At 40.4% G+C, this 23,741-nt stretch overlaps 1 long non-coding RNA gene across 3 annotated transcripts in view; it reads left to right on the top strand.

Annotated features, from left to right (window-relative positions):
* The first annotated feature begins 7,177 nt into the window (after positions 1-7,177).
* Positions 7,178-23,741, top strand: part of LOC123798311 (uncharacterized) — a 78,744-nt gene continuing 62,180 nt past the window's right edge. For all 3 annotated transcript variants that reach the window (XR_015724403.1, XR_015724422.1, XR_015724413.1), the window contains exon 1: positions 7,178-9,236. This is a non-coding gene — a long non-coding RNA (uncharacterized LOC123798311). The remainder of the gene's footprint in view (positions 9,237-23,741) is intronic.

Raw genomic sequence — 23,741 nt, 5'->3', positions numbered from 1 at the left:
CAAAAATTGACCATCTTACTAATCTCAAGGCTTCATTACCATCTTCACAATGATAGCTCCCAAACTTCTGTCTCCAGCCCAGACCCTTACATGGCTCCAGTCCTGTGTGTCCAATAGCCCTGTCAATTCCTCTTTTTGGTGCTATATGTCCAAAAGGCTCCTTAGACTTACTTTGCAAGTCTGAGACTGAACTCTGAAGCCATCCCCTCCAAGCCGGGTCCTCTTCCAATATACTGAAATCAATGAATATGACCACTATCTGTTCTGTTAGTAAATTTAGGCATCATTGTTGATACCTCTTTCTCCCTCATCCTCTCTTCCCCATCTTTAATTGCTCTCCAGACCCTGTCCATTTTAATTCCTAGAATCTCAGAATTTGTCACTCTTTCATCTCTACCACTACCTTATTGCCCATGGGACCATCATTTCTTACCTGTACTATTTCTGTGGTCCATCTGGTCTCAATGTTTCTACTCTAGCCCTCTTCGCCCCATTTAACATGCACGAGTGATAGTTTCGTAACACAAATTGGATTGGGGCATACATACATCTACCCCAAGATTAAGTTCCTCTAATGCCTTTTTATTTCTCTCCAATACAGACTGAAATCATGCCCCTGTATATCTTCTCAACCTCATCTCAGCAATCTCCTCCTTGCTCTCTGTACACCAGTCATATGGGTTTTCTTTCAGTTCCTTGATCACACTATAGAGGCTTCTGCCATAAAGCCATTGCACAGGTCCTTCCTTCTGTCTGACATATTCTTTCTTCCTCCTCATTTGGCCAATGCGTACTCATGCTTCGGGTCTCTCTGTTCAGTTGGCATTTCAATAGGAAATTCTCCCTAACTCTTTAGGTTGAGATTCTTTTGTTACATATTCTTTTTTTTTTTTTTAAAGATTTTATTTATTTATTCAACAGAGATAGAGACAGCCAGCGAGAGAGGGAACACAAGCAGGGGGAGTGGGAGAGGAAGAAGCAGGCTCATAGCGGAGGAGCCTGACTTGGGGCTCGATCCCACAACGCAGGGATCACGCCCTGAGCCGAAGGCAGACGCTTAACCGCTGTGCCACCCAGGCGCCCCATTTGTTACATATTCTTATAGTGGCATGCTGTGTTCCTGCCCTTTGGAGTTCTTATCTCAATTTATAATTCATTCACTGGTTTACATAACATATATTTATTGAATATTTATTATGTGCCAGGCTCTGTTCTAAGTGCTGGGGATATAGTGATGAATAAAACAGCTAAGGATCTTCCTTTGGTGATGGAGGAGGTATACAATAATCAAGTCAATAATCAAATATGACGTATGTCCTTTGGTGAAAGTGCTACAGAGAAAAATACATCAGACAAAGAGGATAAGAAGTGCCTATGTGTGCACACAAGTGTGTGCTATTTTAAATAATCAGGGAAAAACTGACAAGGTAACATTTAACCTAGATGAGAGGATGAACCTTGCATATACCTGAAGGAAGACTGCTCCAGGTAGAGGGAAAAGTAAGGGCCAAAGCTCTGAGATGGAAGTATGTTCCCCATGCCTAAAGAGCAACAGGAAGGCCAGTATGTTGGGAGCAGATTAATAGGAATGAAAATAGCAGGAGATGATGACAGAGAGAGGGGTCAAGTGAAGTAGGACCTCAGAGGTCGACGTAAGAACTTGGCTATCAGTCTGAGTAAGTGGGAAATAATTATGCAATGTAAGCAAAGGATGTGATATGACATATGTTTTTAAAGGATTGCACTGGCTACTGTGTGGCAAATAAACTGTGTGTGGATAAGGTTGAGGAAAAGTGGAAGCAAGGATATCAGTTAGGAACTTGTGAGCACTGAGGCACACAAGATCTGATGGTGGGTTGGTCACCATGGTAACAGTAAAAGTAAAGGAAATGGTCAGATTCTGGATATTTTTGAAGGTAAGCCAACAGAATACGTTAACAGATTGGATATGTGTTATATACGAAAGAAAAAAATCATGAGTTACGTTATGGTTTATGGCAGAAGTAACTAGAAGGATGGTGTCATGATTTACGGAGATAAGCAAGTCCATGAGAGAAGCAGCTTTGAGAAAGATCAGGAGTCCATCTGGACACATTAACTTTAAGATGCCTATTACATATTCAAATGGAGTTAGAGAGTAAGTGGGTAGCCAGATTTATGAATCTAGAGGTTGGGAGAGAAGTCTGGGGAGGGTGACCATCATGGTTTGCTTGACACTAAGGAGGTTCATGGAATATGGAATTTCTGGTTCTAAAGCCAAGAAAGTCCCGGGCAAACTGGGGTGAGTTTTTATCCTAGGTCTGGGGTACAGATATGAATGTGTGAGTCTTTGGCATACAGGTGATTCTACTTACATGGGGTACCTAAAATAGTCAAATTTATAGACTCACACATTGAAATGGTGGTTGGCAGGGACTGGCAAGAGGGGAAATGGGGGCTGCTAATCAATAGGCATAAAATGTCACTTAGGCAAGATGAGTAAGCTCTAGAGATCTGCTGTACAGCGTCGTACCTATAATCAGCAATACTGTATTTTACACTTAAAATTTCATTTAGAGATGGAGCTCACTTTTAATGTCTTACCACAACTAACTAACTAACTAACTAACTAACTAACTAAATAAATAAATAAATAAAAATTTAAAAAGGACTTTAAACTTATTTTCCCCTTATCATCTTTCCAAGTTTCTACTTCAGCTAATTTTACCACCACCTACCCAGGAACTAAAGCCCTAAATGTGGCGTTCGTCTTCCATTACTTCTACCTTGCCCTCACTCTACACATTTAATTAGCTGGCTAATCTTAAATGTTTCCCAAATACACCTCCTCTACCCCATTCCTATTGCCATTTCTTCGCTTAGTTTCCCGCCATCGCTTACATGAACCAATACGGTAACTTTCTTACTAGAAATCCTGCCTCAACTCTCCACCCCATGTAAGCTTGTCTCCACACTGCTGACAATGACCTTTGTGAAGTTTAAATCTAGTTATTCACTTCCTGGATTAATACCTTTCGAAAAGTATCTGATCACCCCTGAATAAAGTTAGAAACTCTTCTGGCATATGAAATCCTTCATAATTTAGCACGCCCTTCCCTTCTCTGGCCTCAGTTCCCAGTCCTACTCCATTCCGTTTTACCCTCATCCACCAGTAACAAACCATTGGTAGATACCCACATTTGCCAGCCCCCTTCATACCTCCCTGTGTTTGTCATGTTGTTAGATTTGCCATTATGTTATGCTCGGTGCCAAAGTCCTGTTCCTCCACCCTGACTCAACTAAAATTCGCTCTTGTTCATGAATATTTTCTTGATCTGCCTGTTGGCAGAATGAGCCCTTCTAATCCACGCTTACTGCTTTCAGAGCACTTGTTACAGTACAGTACAATAGCTAGTCGTCGTCTCTACTCCCTCCTAGACTGAGAGTATCTGAGGGCAGGATAATATGACATAGGTCGTAATACCTTTGTGTCTCATGTACCTAACAGAGCACTTGACCCGTTGCAGGTATTCAGCGAATGGTTGCAAAGTGAATGAAACTCATCTGTATTTCCTGATTTCTTCTCATCAGAATTTCTTAAACAGAAAATAAGAGGGAAAATTACAGAGAGATTCATTTCTGTCCTCACCTAGCCTGTGATATGAGGGCTTAGAAGACTGCGGAATGCGAAAGGTGAAGAGAGATGGTATGTGGTATGCTTTTGGCAAATAAAAATATTCGTGAGGCTCAAGATTAAAAGGACGTGGAGAGCTTAGTCTGCCTTTGTTTTTGCCTTGCTGTTTCAACAGGAAGTATGTAAGTTACCAAATGCCCAAGATGAGAAGTTAGCAAGTTACAAGGAAGGAAAGAAGAGGCAATGAAATGTGGTTCAAAATCCTCATGTGCACCCTGCTTCTAGCTTGTTCTGTCAGGACCCCTGCTTCTTTATCAGATAGTTGGAGCGTGCCGAGTCATGTGAAGATTACAGAACTAGTTCCGTGGCCACTTCACGCAAATCTTTATGCTTTCTTCCTGAAAGTCTGTGCAGCTCGAGAAAAGTGCTTACTCTTCCTGTCTTAGTATTCACATTGGAATGAACTCAGAATGATTTTCAGGCGACAGCTGTTAATAATTACAGAGAAAGCATTTTGTGGCTCCACAGTCAGAGCACTTTTTGTGTCTGAGACAGAGACGCATTAGTTAACAGCTTCTTCCCTACTTGACCTGTTTTAATTTTCTTACCTTCAATTGCATTTCTCTCTATGACAGACACCACACCTATCACCTGTTTTTGTTAGCTAAAGGCTCCACCACGTCCAATTCAGACTCTGATCTTTGGTCTCTGAGCTGTTAACTCGTCTGTCATTAGCTGTCCAGAACTTAGCAGGTCAGTCTGAAACTCAAAGATAGACAGTTGTCTATAAAGTCATTTATTGTCAGCTTCCAGATTCTCTGGGGTATCTTGAGATTAAGTTATCTGGGTCTATGTCACTAAATACACTCAAATTGTGTCGGTGGTGGTCTGCCCTGTATTTGTGTTAGAAGGAATAAAGAAAGCAAATATTTAGTTGCCTCCTTGGTGTCAGGCAATATGTTACGCATGTCCACATATACTAACTTATTCAAAAAGGTATTACTATCAGATTTTACAGATACAGAAAACAGTATGGACACAAAACACAACTAGACAAAACACAAGGGCTATGAACCTGGCCTGGCTTCTGTCAAAACCCATGCCTCTTACAGCATATGTATCAAGCTGTGAGTTTATTGTGATTTGCCAGGAGGGAAGAAATATCTGGAGATGTGACTACTTCATCCTACCCCTTGTCCCTGTCTTAATTCTCAACCTTCCGTTTGTGGCCCACCACCAGAAAATGGCAACTCTACTGACACTCAGGCATTTGATAACCTCTGTCTGCTCTTTTACTCTTTGGTTGCTTCAGCCTTTAACTCCTGGAAAAGAAGAATGTTCAATAGTGTCGTAGTATTAGAAAACAGAACTTAGACTTGCTCTAGGCTCTGCTCCTTCTTCAAGGAACTTGGATAAGTTCCCAGTCTCTTTGAGACTCAGTTTCCTTACATGTAGAGTGAATAGATTGAATGAGGCTGTTTAAGAATGCTTCATACTCTGATAATAATTTTTAACCCCAATTGAGAGTTCATGAAAATCTCATATTAGGATATAGGAATTATTTCAGCTTTCATTCAAGGAAATTAACATTAAAAGCTTTCGTTGAGGAAATTGAGGCTCCGGAAGTTTAAGTAACTTGTCCAAAGTCCCAGAACTAACAGATGGTTGATCTTAGATTTGAACCCAGATAGTTCCTTAATTCTCCTGCTCCAATTTTGTATTCTAGTAGCTGAAGTATTTGTAGTTTCTCCAAGCAAATCATGGGCAGGTGTACACAGAGTTTTAATTGTGTTTCAGCAATTTGGGCCTTTGTTTATGTTCATAAGTTCCTTCTGTGGTGTCTCTTCCTTTTACCACTCTGGCTAGTTCCTATTTGTTCCTCACAGTTTAATTCTCTTCCAAAAAGTGTTTTGAATTTCCCACTTGGGGTAAATGGCCCTCTCCCTTGCTCCCATAGCACATCGTGCATAATTTCGTCTTCAGATTTATGGCATTTTCTTAAGTGTATGTGTTTTATTCTCTCTTCTCTTTTAAATCATAAGCTGTTGGCAAGAATGCACCTTGTTCTATTCATCTTTGTGTCCAGATTCTATCATGTGCTCAGTAAATATTATTTGAACCAAACTGAATGGAGTGATGGCAAACACGGGGCTTTACCTTTGTATTTCTCAAGATATATTCTGAGTATGATTATATTCACATCGGCATTTCACAAATAGAGAAATGCAGGCCATACAACCAAGGGTAGAACCTCAAAATTCTGCCCATGATCAGGTTTCTGGGAAGAGTTATTTATGCACATTTTCCTAATGCCTCACTCACCTTTCACAGCTAAGTTCTTTTCAATCCACCATGCTACTCAAGCTGTTCTGGCCTAGATCTCAACAGTGGCCATATTGTAAAATCCAACATATGCCTCCAGTCCTCCCTTCTCTTGCATTCCCTGAGTGATCACTTTGTCCATTTGAAATTCTCTCTCTCTGTGGCTTCTGTAACATACAACATAGTGTAATACACACTCCAGTGTTCTTTCCACCCCACATGGCCCACCTTTTCATTCTCCTTTGCTAGTGCCTCCTCCTTTACTTAGCTGTTGGAGTTCTTCAAAAATCAGTCTTGGACCCTTGTTTCTTTCTCACCCTACATTCTTTTCCTATGATGTCTCACTCACTCCCACAACTTATAAACACTATGTATACACCAGCAACTCAGAGATTGGTTTCTCCAGCTCATATCTCCCTTCTGAGCTACAAAATCATACATACATTTATTTGCTATCCCCTCTCGGTTGCCTCTCATGCATCTTGATTTAAACATCCAAATCTGAACTCATTTTCTTATCCGTCAGACCTACTCTTTATCGGGTATTCTCAATCTCTCATCTTCTATCTTCCCAAGTGTTCATGACAGGAATGCTGATATTATCCCTGGCTGTTGGGTTTTTTGTTTGTTTGTTTGTTTGTTTTTGGTAAGCATCTGTAGCTGCCCCCTTGTAGATGAATCTTGAATCTGTCCATTTCTCCATTCTTGAATCTGCCACTCTTCTGGCTCAACTGCCACTATCTCTTGGCTGAACTACGGCAATAGCCTCGCAACTGAGCCTTTACTCTCACCTGCTCCTGCCGTCATCTTGTTTTCCTCATTTCCTTCAATCTTTTCTACTTATCGATCAGTAGAGGATTCTTTTACAAATGAAGTTTTAATCATGTTATATCCCTGCCTTTCACTTTAAAATGTTCCCCATTTCTCTTAGGATGAAACAGAAAATCCTAACATGGCTCTTAAAGGCCCTGTGTAATCAGCTCTCACTTTTCCATTTCTCCAGACTCTTCCCATTTGGACCCTAAACACAATCAAAACTATATCATTGTTTGCTCCTTTTTCCTTTAAATATATCTTCCCCCCTAAAATGTAAATGCTATGAGACAAGTGTCCAAGTCTTTTCTGTTGATCCCTGAATCATAGAAACCTAGGACAATACCTGGTGTGCAAAGATAGTAAGTATTTGTTGAATAAATGAATGAATCAGTTAATTAATAACAACTTCTTTTGGTACATAAAAATAGGTCATCCTCCAGGGCTCCCCGTCTGGGCAATTCTCCCAAGCTGGAGGTGAGTCTGCCCAACTTTTTTTTGCTGTGTGTCATGCTGTTTGGACTATAGTGCTTTTCCAGTCTGCTTATGCCCTGTGGCATTGGTGAGTCTGCTGAATGTTAGTCCATTTTTATCGTGATGACTCTAAGAAACTAGTCCAACCCTTTTAGGAAAGCCTTGTCATCTTGGTTATTGTCTTCAGCGTGGCTATCTTAGCTGTCTCTTACCGATTTTTTGTTACGCCGTAAACTCCAGTCTAATATTATCAGGAATCTGACCTGTATTTTGGGGAAGCTAATCATTTCCTCATGCCAGAAGCAGTGTAAGTTTATAGAACTTGGCTCAAGAAAAAGTGAAAGATAGCCAATGTCAGTAGTGGACTAAGTTCCATATTAGTCATTACTCAGCTAACTGCCACTGAGCTTTCTTCATTAGGTAATCCTAAGCAGGAGCCGGCATGAATGTGTCACATGACTGTGACTCAGCATTTTCAGTGAGCCTGCACCACTGCACTGTTGAAAGTAAGTGAATGGCCATGGTCGTCATGGTGGGTAGGAGAATATCAGGGCATATGTATTTAACTAAAAATGATCATATGTCAAAAATGTTAGCAGTGCCAGGAGTTCACAGGATTTGGCTATTATTTGTACACTGTGTTTTTTCCTTCCTAGAGATTCATACCAGTACCCTGGTGCTGAATTAGAACCGGGGAGTTAGCAAATGGCAGGCCTGAAAAATACCTAGGGTCACATGGTTAGCCACAATTTTAAGTATTTTAATTACTAAACCTTTTGCACACAGGAAATCAGCACAGTTTGCTTTTGAATACATGAAAACTTGTGATTTTAGCACAGCATTAATGTTTTATTATCCTGAGAGTATTTACTGAGAAGAAGTTGGCTCTCCTGGGCTTCCATAAACATTGTGGGTTTTGTAGGTTGAAAAAAATATGTAGCATTAAAGTACCGCAAATTCCTAGACTAAAATCTAAGGCAAAGTTCAAATTGCTTGCTCTTTTTTTCTTGGCAGACTGTGTGTTTCTATTCAACCACAGTGCTGATCCTACCCAGGACTCTCCTTTAAATGCTGCTTTTTAAAAATCTTTATCTAAATCTGCCTTAAACTGTAAGAAAGTTTTCTGGGGGGAGAATTAAGAGACCGTAACATGATAACTTTTTAAAAACATTTACTAGGGTCGCCTGGTTTGCTCAGTTGGTTAAGCGTCTGCCTTCAGCCGAGGTCATGATCCCGGGGCCCTGGGATCGGGCTCCCTGCTCAGGGGGGAGTCTGCTTCTCCCTCTCCCTCTGCTTGACCCCGCCCCCCGCCGTCCACTTGTGCTGTCTCTCTCTCTCTCAAATAAAAAACTTTTTTTTTAATTTAAAAACATTTTCTAGAATCACCAGTGAATGTTAGTTAATCCAGAAAAAGCCATGATAACTAAAATATTCAGTGACTGAGTCTATTTCATTATTATGTCTTCTAGATAAACTTCTAAGCATTGCAGCTCTCTGAGCTTAAGCCCGCTTTATTGAAATCTTGGTAAAATAAACATTTGCCCTTTCCTATGGGCCGTGGGTAGTTGAGAGCTGACACAGTGGACTTTCTTTCATGGCGGAAGTCCTGCAGTCAGTCCTGACCAACAGACACCTCTGGCCCAGGCTGGCCGGTTGCGTGCAGGTGTGTAACGCAGGCCTCGGGTGACACACATCCCCAGACTGCGCTCTCTGGCAGCTCAGGCTGACGTTAGAACTCCAGGGGCACTAACTCACACTTCGTGAAAGGAGAGACCATGGTGCCGGTTGTTTTTTTTCACATTTCCCAGTGACTACTTGGCAACACCTCCTCCAGCGGGGAAAGCACTGCTCACAAGGTTGGCCCAGCAGCCATCGCCACCGATCCTTGTCCCTTTCTTCCTTCTGGGGGACTCATGCAGAAAGGCTCAGGATAAAAGACACTCAGTATTTAGTGTGTTTCTTCTGTTTGGTCAAGGAATGGAAATGTAGAAGAGAGAAACGGCTAAGTGAGAAGGTAAGTGCCGTTAAGGGCTGAGTGTGCTGGGGGCGGGAGGGGGGGCGCAGGAAGGGCCCCGAGGGGCAGGAAATGAGGGGGTGGATGACCTGAGAGAGGAGGCTGGGAGAGTTCCAGAGAAGGAGTTCTTGAAGGTTGAGGCAAAAGAAGAGAAATGGGTACATAGGAGAAATTTGATCAGGATAAACCAGGATGCAGAAGTTTGGAATAGTGAGCAAAGGCATTCAAAGTCCTGGGGAGAAGTGATGCATAAAGCATATGGAAATTAAGGACATGGGACTACAGTCAGAAAGAAGCATTTGAGAGACCACTGCTGGGCAAGTATGGTCACAGAGCAGGGAGCACTGGTTAGCTGACAAAATAAGAGGTTATGATCCTGGAGGACAAGCAGGAAGTTAGGGCACCAGGTTGATATAATGGAGGTGGAGCCGTACCTTGTAATTAGATCAAAGTTTTTTCATTTGATGAGTGGCCAGTGTGGAATGTAGTCGGAGGCCAGGATGACCAAAGAGAAAGAACTTGTGGGGTAGAGATTAGAGAAGTAGTTCCCAGCCCTGTCTTCATACTGCAGTCACCTCGACACTTAAAAAAAAAAAAAAAAGATTTTATCTATTTATTTGAGAGAGAGAAAGGGAGTTGGAGGGAGGGAGAGGAGAGAGAATCTGAAGCGGACTCCACACTGAGTGCAGAGCCCAACTCGGGGCTTGATCGCCCGATGGAGAAATCATGACCTGAGCCAAAACCAAGAGTCATCAGCTTAATGGACTGATGCCCCCACCTCGATATTTTAAAAACATGTCAATGTCCTGGGGCCATAAACCAACTGAGTTAGAATCTGGTAGTATATCTAGGCATCGGTAGGTTTTGAAAAATTATCAGGTGATTCTGGCATACTTTCAGAATTGAGAACTATGGGTTGGCGTGCTTGTTCTAAACTGGAGAAGTTTTTATAATCCTGCTGGTGCAGGTGGCCTTACTCCTTACCAATTACATTAGAACATTTGGGAGTGAGATCCAGGCATCATCAGTTTTTAAAATTCCCTAGGTGCTTCCAATGAGCAACCAAATTTAGGAACTGTTGAATTAGAGGGATTGTATCCTGTGATCTACTGTGCATTGTGGACACAGTGAAATTATATTGTGTGATAGGCCTTGTGTATTAAAATCATACTTGCAGCCTTGAATTTAAAGCTCAGAAAAGAATTCAGATACTGGAGTTTGTCTTTGTCGTGCTGCTTCCGCACACTCTTCTAATTCAATGGAATTAGAATAACAAAATTTTGAAAACTAGAAGAGCTCTTAGGAAAGAAGCAACCCAGATTCCTCCTCTTCTGCATGAGAAATAAGAAGCCCAGAAAGGAGAATAAAATTGTCTGTGATCACCTGGGTAGTTAATGACAGAGAGGGATCCTCTGACTTAAATATTTTTCAATCTTCTTCCGCAGTGCCAGCTACATTAAAACACTTAGTCCTGAAATGCTAAATGCTAGAAGGGATATGATTTAATTTATACAATCTAGAAAGTAAATAAACAGAGTTGATGTGAACCTGTCTACCAAACTCTAGAACACTAGAAGTAAAAGCTATCCTTGAAGCATAAAAAAATTTATTTTAAAACAAGTAACTTAGGTTTAAAAAAATGTAATCCCCAACATAGCATTTGTAAAGTTACTGGCCATGAGAATCCTTCTAGCCATAGAGACAGTCATTGGATAGCCACTCTATTTATTTAGAGAGGCTAGAAATTTGGGGGACTTTAGACCTGGAAACCCAAATACTTGGGTTTACTAAGGTCATCTGATAAACTGTAGAAGAAAGTTTTGCAATCAGTACCTAGACCCTCAATCATGAGGCTTTCATGTGTTTTCATATCCTCTGAGTTGGTTAGTCCAATTCCTGAACTAATCCAACTTAAGAGAAATCAAAACAAAAGCAGATCTCTTTGAGGGATAAAGTTAACTGCATCTGATTATATTCTGTTTGTTAAATGTGCACTCTTCCTTGTGTATTTGTGGACTTAAGTTCCAGTATACAATCTTTGCAAAAAATGTAGTGGGAATCCCCCCCCCTCAGGTGATCTCTTTGGTTGGTGCTCTGTGTCCAGCTTTCCTGGCCAATATCTTTGACAGTGGCTACGGTGAAAACACTGGAGCATGCTGATCGAGCCTAAAAGTGACTGAAGGAGGAAACGTGAATACATTAGATCACAGAACTGGGATTCAGAAAGTCTCCATGGACTGAAATCAATGGCCAAAATCTAAGCAGACACAATTGAGTGGGGAGAGAAGACCGCTAGTGCCTGCACTTGGACACAGAACAAGGTGCATGAGGGAAGAGTACTCTTCCCCTTACAGCACTTGAAGGCTTGGTACTGAAGAGGGTGTTTCTGCTTAAGGCCCACAGACCATCATGCCCCCGTGGGCTCTGCCATGGCCCAGAAATTGCCTGTAACCTTTATTAAATGCTTGAAATAGGGAAAAACCAGATTAGACCTAAAGGTTTTAACTGGGAAAAATAAAAGGAAGCTACAAACAGATTTTATCTCCATGTGAGAACGACATTGCTCAGTTAAAGCTATCCAACGATGGAATGAGCTATCCTGAGAAGTTTCAACTTTCCATACCATTTAGCAAGAGTATCATAGATAGAATTTAAGCAACAGATGGATAGTCGAAATGCGTTCTTAACATTTCTTCAAAACAAACAACTGTGTACATGGAGAGAATGCCTGAATACAACTCACCTGAAGGCTGCTGGGGTCAGGAGACCCGGGAGCACGAGGCCCTGGACCACATGGGCTGTGGCAGGAATTGTGGGTAATGGGACTGCCTTCTCTCAGCAGATCCTGGGTCACAGAGTGCTCCCCCAAAAGTTACTCTGATGGTTTTGTTTTGCCTTTGAGAGAGGATTAGTGGGAGGACTTACTCTATAATGAGTTCACTTGTGGTGTCTGATAGACAAGATACCCACAAACTGTTATTATGCGGAAGTAGATAGAGAAATAAAGTGTGAGGGTGTAGTAGTTCTGAGCATGGACTGTGAAGTTAGGCTGAACTGGATTTCGCTTCTGCCTCCATATTTACTAGCTGTGTAGAACTTTAGAGAAGATATATAGCCACACTGTGCTTCCTTTCTTCATATGTAAAATAAAAATAACAGTAGTACTTCCGTGTAGGTTGGAGAACCAAATAAACATAAAAGTCATGTAAAGAATTACAAATGGTGATCAGTAATCTTAGCTATATTATTGTTGTTTTTTCTAGGTACTGGTTGAAGATATTTGAATTTTATTATAAACTGCCGTTTATTCACTGTGTGATGTAGGGAAAACTCCTTACCTCTCTAGCTTCATGTTTCCTACCTATAAAATAGGGACTACATTTCTACTAGACAAAGACAATATCACATTTAATATTGCCCTTAAGAACTAAAAGAGTCGGGGTCCCTGGGTGGCTTAGTTGGTTAAGCGGCTGCCTTTGGCTCAGGTAATGATCCCAGGGTCCCAGGATCAAGACCTGTTGTCAGGCTCCTTGCTCAGCGGGGAGTCTGCTTCTCCCTCTGCCCCTCCTCCTGCTCATGTTGTCTCTCTCTCTCTCTCTCTCTCTGTCAAATAAATAAATAAAAGCTTAAAAAAAAAAAAAAAAGAACTGAAAGAGTCAAAGTACCCTGAAAGGTCTTACTAAGGCAGCAGAGTACAACAATAATTTTACAAATTTACGTCTTAGAGCATTAATTCTTGACTTGGAGGCAATGCTTTAGATTAGGTTTTGAAATCACCAGCAAGGTGTCCTGATCCACTGTGTCATTAGGCGCTGTTGGAGCCTCACCCGTGTTTTAAGTGGGCTGTCTCTAGAACTCAGTCCAGAACTTTAAATTTGGAATATCTGAGGGAGATTTAGTTCGGATTTGTAGATTTCAAGAGCTTCACAGCAATTTCTGAGTTGGCTTCCAGCCAGAGCTGGGATTCCCAGACCTGGAGAGGAGCTTGGCCTCCACAGCAATCAGAACCGTCGACGCTTCCTAACATGACTGACTCTTTACTCCTGGAATGTTTTTGCAACAGGGAGTGCCTGTTGCAGAATTGGCTAGGGAGGTTCGCCATGCTTTAGAGTCTATTTATAAAGTGGGTTTTTTTTTGTCTTGAAGTGAGGCCTTGTATATATGTATTTGTGTGTAAGAAAGCATAATCTCTAATTAATAACCGATGAAGCCTCATCTGAAAGGTAATAGGTTTTTGCTTGTAGATTTAGCTTCCAGTGCTGACTTAGTAGTGGAGTAAACACACATCCGGATTGCCTCATTGTTTTACATTCTACTACTTCGAGGGTTGATAATTGACTGGACCAATGTGTACACTTGCTCAGTCAGTCATCTTCTTTATAACATAAATTAATAGCATACCCAAACATTTAAAGATTTAAAAGAACAGCTCTTAAGTGCCTTTAAGTCCTTTATAAGCAACTACTGAAATGCTCATTATAAATTACTCTTATCCATTCATCACATTTTTTCTTGAGAGGAATTAGAGACTTAAGAAGTTGACAAGACCAACCTTCAACTCCGAGTTCTTGGCATTCTTTGAAAAAATGATTTTATCAGGTTTTTATCTTCAGCCCAGGCTTCTGGTTTTGCCTTTTCCCCCCCTCCTTTCTCACCCACCATGTTCTGCTTGGCTGCTCTTTCAATTTATTACTCATGCGAAGTGTCTGATAGCTAGTTTACACTGATTTGCAGATGTCAGATTTTCCTCAGGCAGTGTAACTTCTTTTGGAGTGTCATGCAAATCTGCTTCCTATTTTTTGGGTTAAAAGGAAAATAATCAAGAAGGAAATAGCCCCTCATATGACTTTCCTTCATTACTAGGAAACCTCACTGAGACAGCCCTCCCAAATCACCTCAGGAGCCAGACAAGAAAGAACGTCATAGTCCTGAACCCCATCCCCTTCTCTTTCAACCACAAGCTCACTGAACCTCTGCTTCCTCTGGTGTCTATACCATTGCTCCTCAGAAGGGCTCCACAATCTAAAATTTTGCTCTTTGAACTTTTCCTTTCCCAAAGTGCATGAACTACTTTGAGACCATTTCTCATCTTGTATTCAAGAACAGAGGAGCTGTGACTTTGGTCAAACTCTTATATACAAACTTTTTTTCAATGTTGAAGCAATTTGAATTTAGGATTAAAGTCCAGTCTTCAGATAACTATAAATTCAGGGAGAATGAGTCCCTCCCCTTCTCTTGCACACCTGAACAGCTAGCCATGTGGACTCTCTAGTGTTCCCTGATCCCTGTCAGCCAGATCACATCCCCAGGCCTTTGGGTGTGCTGGAAGGCCTCCCCCTGCCTCACAGATCTCACCTCCACATGTGAGACATCTTCAAGGCCTTTTCCTTTAGGACTCAGCTTAGCCTTGCCTCCCCTGCGAAACAGTCCTGTATGCTGACCTCAGCACGCTGTGGTAGGTGCTCTGCTCACAGCTACCTACTTCGTATTCTCATGAAGTCACCCCGCTTCACGCAGGTGCACTGGGCCAGCTCAGTTGGTGGAGCACTCAACTCCCGATCTCGAGGTTGCTGAGTTTGACCCCACATTCAGTGTAGAGATTACTTTCTTTATTTTAAAGAAAGAGAGAGAGTGCACAGGGGGGAGTGGTGGATGGAGGGGGGAAAGAGAGAGAGAGAGAGAGAGAGAGAGGCAGACTCCCTGCTGAGCGCAAAGCCTGACTTGGGTCTTGATCTCAAGACCATGAGGTCATGACCTGAGCCAAAACCAAGAGTCAGATGCTTAACTGACTGAGCCACCCAGGAACCCCACAAATAAAATTTTTAAAAAAGTAAATAAATAAAGTCATCTTGCTTCACGCAGAATCTGTTTACCTGATTGGATTCTTCACCCCCACGTGAGCTCCTCCAGAGCAGAGTGCCTTTCTGGATTATTGCATCTAGCACAGTGCATGCCTAGATATAACATGTCCTCAATAGAAATTTGTAGCACGAGTAAGTTTGTGGCATAACTGAGAGAATTATAAGCATCAGACCATTCTATAAAAAATAAACAGAATTAGTAGAGATTCTAGAAATTACAGATTTAGAGAGGTCATTGTTAGACAATGAGGCTGAAATACAAGGGAAAGTTAAGATTATTTCAAGTAAGGTCAGCATACAGTAAAATTCTATTTAATGATTATATATTCAATAAATAACTTAGACATCTAGTCAGAATTAATATAAAATACAAATAGTAAAAAAAATTGTTTAAGCAAATGTGGTTTTTTACTTTTAAATAGACAGAATATCTCATAGTAGGCTTTAAAAGCGCTTCCTTGTAGAGATTTTTCTTCCTTTTCCCTCAGCTATGTGACAGGAACTGTCATGGCTTTTGAAAACAGTTCCTTTTGAAACACAACCTCTGGTCTGAAGCAAAAGAAAGCATTCTAGACTGACACTGGTGAACTAATTTTTGTTTTCAGAAAGATCATGGGAATAAAATTAATTTATACTTTAAAAGGTTAGAGTAAAATAAATATGAAATTACAATTGATCCTTGAACATTGTGTGGTGGGGTCCCTGACATCTGCACAGTCAAAAATCTGTATATAACTTCTGAGTCCCCCAAAACTTAACTATGAATACCCTACTGCTGACCAGATGCCTTACTGATAAGAGTCAATGAGCACACATTTTGATTGTTATATGTATTATACACCGTGTATTTTATATAGTATTCCTACAATAAAGTAAGCTAGAGAAAAGAAAATCATAAGAAAGAGAAAAAGCATTTACAGTACTATACTGTATTTACTGAAAAAAATTCACATATAAGTGGACCCATGCAGTTCAAACCTGTGTTGTTCAAGGGTCAACTGCATAGCAAAACACTAAGTAAGTATGACCAAGACTGATAAGAATTACTGAACTACTTGAACCAATGAAATATTTAATCATTATGTTGTTGTATACCTGAAACGTATATAACATATAATAATTTTACTTCAGTAATAAACATTTTAAAATGAAATTTAAAAAATATTTAAATAAGAATGCAATTGTATTGCTTTCAAATAGAGACAGGACCTGGTCTAGGTTAACGTGTGTTGTAGCGGAGGGCCTGCTTTAAGGAATATAGAAGGGTGATCAGCAACTCTGTGAGTTGGGCAATGTTGCGTGGAATCACCTAACCATAGAAAAGTCTCTATTGGTGTCTGTTCACTTCAAACTTTAATACAGTTTATACATTCAAGTAGAAAATGCCCTTGAAATTGTGTTTACTTTATTAACTTACTCCTTCAAAAATATGCAAAAGGAAAAAGTTAAATTTAGCCCATTCCTTTTTTTTTTTTTTTAAGATTTTATTTATTTATTTGACAGAGAGAGACAGCCAGCGAGAGAGGGAACACAAGCAGGGGAGTGGGAGAGGAAGAAGCACGCTCCTAGCGGAGGAGCCTGATGTGGGGCTCGATCCCATAACGCCGGGATCACGCCCTGAGCCGAAGGCAGACGTTTAACCGCTGTGCCACCCAGGCGCCCCTAGCCCATTTATGAATTACCTGAATTGTCAGAGAAAGGATCGAATTCGTGAGAAATTGGTCATTTTAAAAGTTAAATGTGTGTAAGGGCAGGGGAGGAGGGAGAGGGGACTTGAAAACATAACTTTCCATTTCATTCACAGATGTAGGTGTATTTTTAAAATGACTTTTCATCCAGAGATTGAGATAGGAGTGCTAGAATATGGGATTTTCATTCCAAAAGAAAAATTTCAAAATTAGAAGTTCTGATTAGTAACTCAGTCCAGTCACAAAGTTCTTCCTCGTCGTCAGCTTTTCTGTCACAGGACCCTTGTTTTGCAGTCCTTAGTCTCGAACGCACACTTGTGACTGGCTTAAGAACCTGGCACTTTGACCTCAAAGTGGAATAAAAATAAAACATTCTCCAACCATGTGATGTTTAGATTTGAAAATGACCCTGAAGTCTTTTTTGGCTGTGATTTTTATAAATGGCATAACCCAAGTAGGGTTTGAGAAAAGCAGGTGAGGAGAAAGAAGAGGAAAATGAAAGAAGTACATCCTTTGGGAAGAAGGAATAGATGTGGTGTGGAAACGGTAATGATACAGGGAGGGCTTCACTTTTTTTTTTTTTTTAAGATTTTATTAATTTATTTATTTGAGAGAGAGAAGGGAGTGAGAGGGAGAGGGACAAGCAAACTCCGCACTGAGTGTGGAGCCCCGAGGCAGGGCTCAGTCGCATGACCCTGAGATCGTGACCCTGAGATCATGACCTGACCCTGAGATCACGACCCGGCCAAAATCAAGAGTTGGAGACTTGACCGACTGGTCCACGCAGGCGCCCCAGGGAAGGCTTCACTTGGCCTCACAACTTTAAGGACTGCGCTGGGCTTTGAAACTGCTTCTGTATGTTGCGCGTAGCTGATGGCCTAGGGTGCCACCTCCCAACCCGGCCCATCTGCGCTTCTCATCTTCAACCTTCTCCTACAAGAAAGAGTGCTTCATTCCAAGAGCCATGGTGGACAGGGAACTTGCTGACTCTGCATTCTTTTAGGGAAATTGAGGGATTTATGGTGGTTCCCACCCTCCCTCTGGGCACTTAATGCTTCCAGGCAACCTTTGCTTTTAGTGTCCTTTCTTTTTCTCCACTAGGATGGCCCCAAATATTGTTAGATTTTCTGTGACTCTTTATCCTATACATCTTCTTGTTCTAAGTGTGTGACTATATCTCTTAAATCATGGATAAAATTAATCTCATTTGTTTCCCTTCCCTGTCCTTCCAGCATTAGTAACTTCACCCGCCACCCCCTCCTCTCGTTTTGTCTCCGTAAAGGAATCCTTCCCTTCCCCCTTAGGGAATCCTTCCCTTCCCCCTTTAGGACTTTGTTCAATCAGTTACTGGTGGCTTCACGTTCTGCACTTTGTCTCCTCCCTTGAGCCAAAAGAGACTAAAAAAATCTTTTCTTGATTCAGCTTCAACCTCAAAGTTCTACTTTATCCCTCTTCTTTTTTTTTGACACAAAGTTCACGTAAGATCTATATTGTCTATATTTGCTCTCTTTAACTTCCTGATATCTTTTTGCAAATTGACTTCTATCTCCACAACTCCTTAGCAAATGCATTGATTCGTATTACCAGTAACTTTATCATCGACAAATCCAGAACCTCTTTTTCAGTTTTCACCTTCCTTGGCTTCTTTATAACAGCTACACTATTGACTTTTTTTCTTTCTTAGTTCTCTTACCTTTTTTACTGTTCCTTCTTGGCTTCTCTTGTTCTTTCTGCTTCTTCATATTAAACATTTTTAATCACCCAGGATCCACCCAGGATTTACTTGTCATTCTTTCTTCTCCATGTCCTCACGCTGAGTCAGTCATTCCACTCATTCCCACAGTGTCAACAATTACCAATGCTCCCTCAGCTACTGATAGCAAATCTGTTTCTCCTGCATCAGTCCTCGTTGTGAGTTCCATTTATGTGTTAGTGAGAGCAGCTTTGACATATATATGACTGTGGGCGATTTATGTAAGTTTCTGAAGTGTCCGTTTTTTCATGTGTGAAGTTTGCTGTAAGATTCCATAACATAACATTTCTTGTCATGTTTTAGGAATAATAAAGGCCAATGGAAATGTTTTACTTCTAATAAATGCTTTTTTGAATAGTAAAGGTGAAAAGCAACATTAGTGGACGTGGTGGTGGGAGTTGTGGAGGAAGCAGGAATAGAGGTCAAACAGGGGAAGCATCACATTTTGCTTGCAGATGAACTAATGCTGTGGAAAAAATATAGAGTGTGACTCTGCCAGCCACAAACATGAAGATTAGCAAAGATGAGAAAGCAGAACTAATCCTAAACTAAGCGACTTAAAATGCTGAGTTTTATTCCATTTAAATATCCGCATACTCCAAATAAGAAGATTTTGTCTTGCATTTTCTGTTGGTGAATTTGTGTTTTCCTTAAACATATGCATTTATAAGTTTTAATCAAGTAATAGATTACTTATGTGTCATCTAAATAGTAATAGATGAAACTGTTTTGAACTTACGCTTTTCTCAGGGATGTGTTACATTGAAAAAGTATCATAAACATTTATTTATTCATCAGTTTGACAAACTTTTTTACATATTGCTCTGTGCCAGGCACAGTTGCAGGTGGTGCAGAGTATTATAAGACAAGGGTGCTTGCTTCAAGAAACTTCAAGAAAGCTGTATAACTAGATAATACACATGACAAATATGTGCAACAGCTAAGAAGGATCATTGTGCTCAGAGCAGTCGGCAGAGTAACCCACGACTAGGGCTTGCACCCCTTGGTCAGGTGGCTCCAACATCTCAAGAATGTTGATGAGTTACCTGCCCTAGACATGTCTCTCTGGCTCGGTGTCCTAAAATAATCTATGGCTCGTCCAAGACTAGATTCTGCCCTATTTTCTTCCTCCTCACCAGGAACACTTCTCCTTTCTATATCCTATTCCCATGGGACTGACCTTGCTACTTCACCAAATCATCCCCACTCCCCACACCCCATTTCATTATACTGGCTCTTGAATTAGGCATGTTCTAGAATCTTAGAACTGATTGGACCATTTTAAGATCTGCAGTTTGAATGTTCTGATCTCAGGTCTCAGGACAATCTTTGATGACTTGAAAATGTTGATGAAAATTAAAGTAATTGCTTGGGTAGTTGCCTTAATTAATAATAAAACAATGTGAAAGGTAATCTGGATTTTTGAAGTTAGAGGCTAAAAATGATTATAATTTCTTTCATCCTTAGAAGGTTTAAGAATGAAATGGTATGTCTTCCAACGTTTGATTAACTGACTCTATTAATTAGATATGATAAACTGAAGATAAAACTTGGAGAAAAAAACTAGTGTTTTACTCTTTGACAGGTTTTGAACCTGCTGGAGTAGTTGAAACCCATTTGATATAGAAATCTGATAAAAAAAAATCAATGCTCCTTAAATTTGGGCAACACTTACTGCTGGTACTTGTTCCCATGAACAAACATCCTCTTGTGAAGGAAAGGCCAATATTTCCTTCCTTTCCAAGGGAACTGATTACAGTGACTGTTTCTATTTTGGTAAGATACATAAACACATTTCAATGAAAGCAAAAAGCAAAGCATAGCATGGTTGGTGATTCAGCAAAAATGAGGATGGCTTTGGTCAGCAAAAACAATTTAGATTTTTCTCATTAACGAGTGCCATTTCCACTAACTGGCAAAAACATTGCTTTTAAAGTTGCCTTAAGAAAAAAAAGTGACTGTTTATGAAAGTACCCTCAATTTCAAGCTTATGGTAGAATCATAACAAAAGTGACTCATAGGGAGGACATTTCCTGGGAATGAGATAATAATTCAGTATTTGGTCAGACATTGCCTTCCAGATAACATTCTCTGCCAACTTTGAGGTTTCTGTGTTTTGGACTATAAACTGCCAAAGTCAACGTTTTCATACATGAGAATAAAGATTGGAATGGCTTTTCAAGTACCTTTCATTTGAAGCCTGCATGCTTAATTTGTAAATGTGGCAATGTATTTGCTGTCTGAGATCTTTTTTTTTTTTAATTTCAGAAAATTAATAGAAACTAAGGCAACTTCATTTTACTTCTCACTCTCAAAACAGGTAAAGCCCAGCTGGACCATTGACCCAGGGAGATGGGATCAGGCAACACTGGCAGGATAGGCTTTCCATGGTCACAAGAGTAAATATACCCGTTGTGTCACCAATCCAAGTAGAAGTGAGGCACTTCACTAGGAGGATTTATTGGAAAATTATAGTTTGATTATTCATTCATTCAACAAATATGTATTGACCATTTACCATGATGGCCCAGCCTCTGACATCACTAAGCTTTCAAGGCAGTGGCAGAGATCATCAAGTAAACAGGTGTAACCAGGATAACATTTTGAAAATGCTAAGGAGATGTAATTTTAATTCCCATTAAGTCATGATCCCCTGCAGTTCCCCAGTGTGTATGCACATAGATGGACCCTAGGATCCAAACTTGGGCTAATTGTTGTAAGGATGAATAAGAGCCGGAGCCTAGATAATATTAGGCAAAAACACAAGTGTGAAATCCTGGATCCCAGCGAGAGCATTCGAGGAACTAAAAGAAGAAGTTTATTTAGCATGGCTGGAGAGAGGGAGGAAGTGGCAAAAGATGGGGGTGGTGAGCAGAAGCTAGAGCAAACAATGCCCAGTGAGCCCTATTACCACATATTTGGGTATTTGAAGAATCAAAAGAAAACTGTCACAACTGGACCATCTAAGTGGAATATTTAAAATCATCAGTGTAAGTGGTGTGCAATCTGAACATTAGAGTCTAATGAATTAACCCAGCTTGGGGAGCTACGAAATAGCCAAGGATGTTCATTCTTATGATTCAATTTGAATGAGTGCCTTGTGTGAGCAGGAAAAGTGAAAAAGATTTGGGTGTTTGGTCAAGTTGCCTGTATATCCAAATTGGATAGAGGGAAGTGATGGACTCTGCACTAGTATGCATAAGAGGCTTTGGGTATGGCCCCTGAGAGAGCTGTAGAGGCCCAGAATGGGGTTGATGGGAGAGTGAGACAGGCCTGTGGGGCACTGCACTAGGTAGTTACTATTTAACTGTAGGAATCAGAGGCATCCAGAAAGCTAGTCTGTAGTATATGTCTAAGAAAGAATGTTGGGTTAAAGTCAGGAAAACTTAATCAGTTAGGGTTCCAAAAGTCAAGCAGGAATTCAGAAACAAGATGAAGAGGAGCAGAAAGCTTATGAACAAAGATGTCTAGGTCTGGAATTTTTGCAATGAGCAGAGTAATGATGCTTGGATTCTCCTTTGTTGGGCATGAGTTATATTTGCACGAATGAGTCAGCTTCAGTTAAGACACAGGATCATGGTAGACATGTACAGAAATGAGGGACACTGCTGACAAGATGGTCACCATTGATTGGAACTGTCATCTGCAAGAGCACTCATTAAGGCAAGTCATAGTAAACCAAAGAAGTTACCAAGATGCACTACCTGGAATTGTTGACATTGGGAACTACTGTCAAAAGAAACCAAGGAAAACCACAGCAGAGAGTCCCAAGATGCAAAGGGAACTAGAGGATCACACTGGGAGGTCACATAGCTCCGTGGCCTCCGTCAGGCTTTCTCTGAAATTCTAATGGAAGATACTTTTGCTCTAAGAGAAGGAAATAGAGATGGGGACTTGGGGAAAAGAAAACTCCTGACAGAAGTTTTAGACCAGCTAGTATAGAATTATAACCCATCCTTGGACTCCTGGTAGAAGGTAAGAGAAAAGATAGCTACGTAAAACCAGAAATGTGCCCTGGATGCCCTTTGTCACTGGTTTTTGGTTTGCAAACTGGCAGGTCAGAAATAAGATTTCTTCTATGGTGACCTTGACCTGGTGAACTTTTGCATCCTCATCAGTTTTTTATTAATACATCACCTTTTAGTGAACTTAGTTATTATACCTGAGCAGAAAATATATTTATGGAGGAGTCATTTATTTAGGACCAGAAACCGTGTGCGGGAATCTCGGGCAGGATGTTTTTTTTTAAAGGTCTACATAGGAGTTATACTTGGTGATTTGAACTTAGATCCAAACAACCAATTTCTTTTTTTTTAGATTTTGTTTATCTATTTGAGAGACAGTGAGAGAGAACACAAGTGGGGGCGGGGCAGAGGGAGAAGGAAACGGAGAAGCAGACTCCCCACTGAGCAGGGAGCCCAACATGGGCCTCCATCCCAGGGCCCTGGGATCATGACCTGAGCTAAAAGCAGACACTTAAACTACTGAGCCAGCCAGGCGCTCCTAAATAACAAACTTCTTTTAAATCAAGAGACATTTATGAAGTTGTTAAAATAAGGAACTAAACATCCCTGAGTCTTAAGTTTTAAGTAAATGGAAACACAAACATATTAAGTAATCTTGCACGTGTCCTTTTGTACTTTTGCTAGGTCTTATTTCCTTCAAGGATATTGTTCATCCTTCTGAAAAAAGAATTAAAATAAACGGTGCTTCAAGTAGTATTATAAAAATGATCTTATTATTAAACTGTTAGAATTAAATGAATTTAAGTTGGCTAAAATCTTCAATAAAATTTGAAAAAATACAATTTTTAAGACAGATTATGTTGAAATAGAGTAGGGGGAAGGAGACAATATCTATAGTTAGTCTCAAAATAGTAAGTGAGCAGAAAACTTAGATCTGAGTTTCTTAGTAGTAAGGGCAAAAGTAACTCATGTTGGGTTGTATACCTTTTATTATCTAGTGTAAGGAATTATATACCTTTGTGTCTAAAAGAACATTTTGTTTTCCCCTATACTCTAAGAGGAATTTATCACAAAAGTCATTGCATATGAGACAGCTGATAGCACATTCAATTCATAGTTTAAGAAATGCAGGAATGGTCTTCATATGGTAGTTTCTTATAACAATCTTTTCTAAAACAACGTAAAATGTTAAGACAAGCTGGCGACACTATGTCTATGTTAGGGTAAATGACTAATGG

Source organism: Ursus americanus, chromosome 1, assembly GCF_024610735.1.
Source record: "Ursus americanus isolate L20-20 chromosome 1, mUrsAme1.1.p, whole genome shotgun sequence".
Lineage (NCBI taxonomy): Eukaryota > Metazoa > Chordata > Mammalia > Carnivora > Ursidae > Ursus > Ursus americanus.
This window is presented reverse-complemented; position numbering and strand designations above follow the sequence as displayed.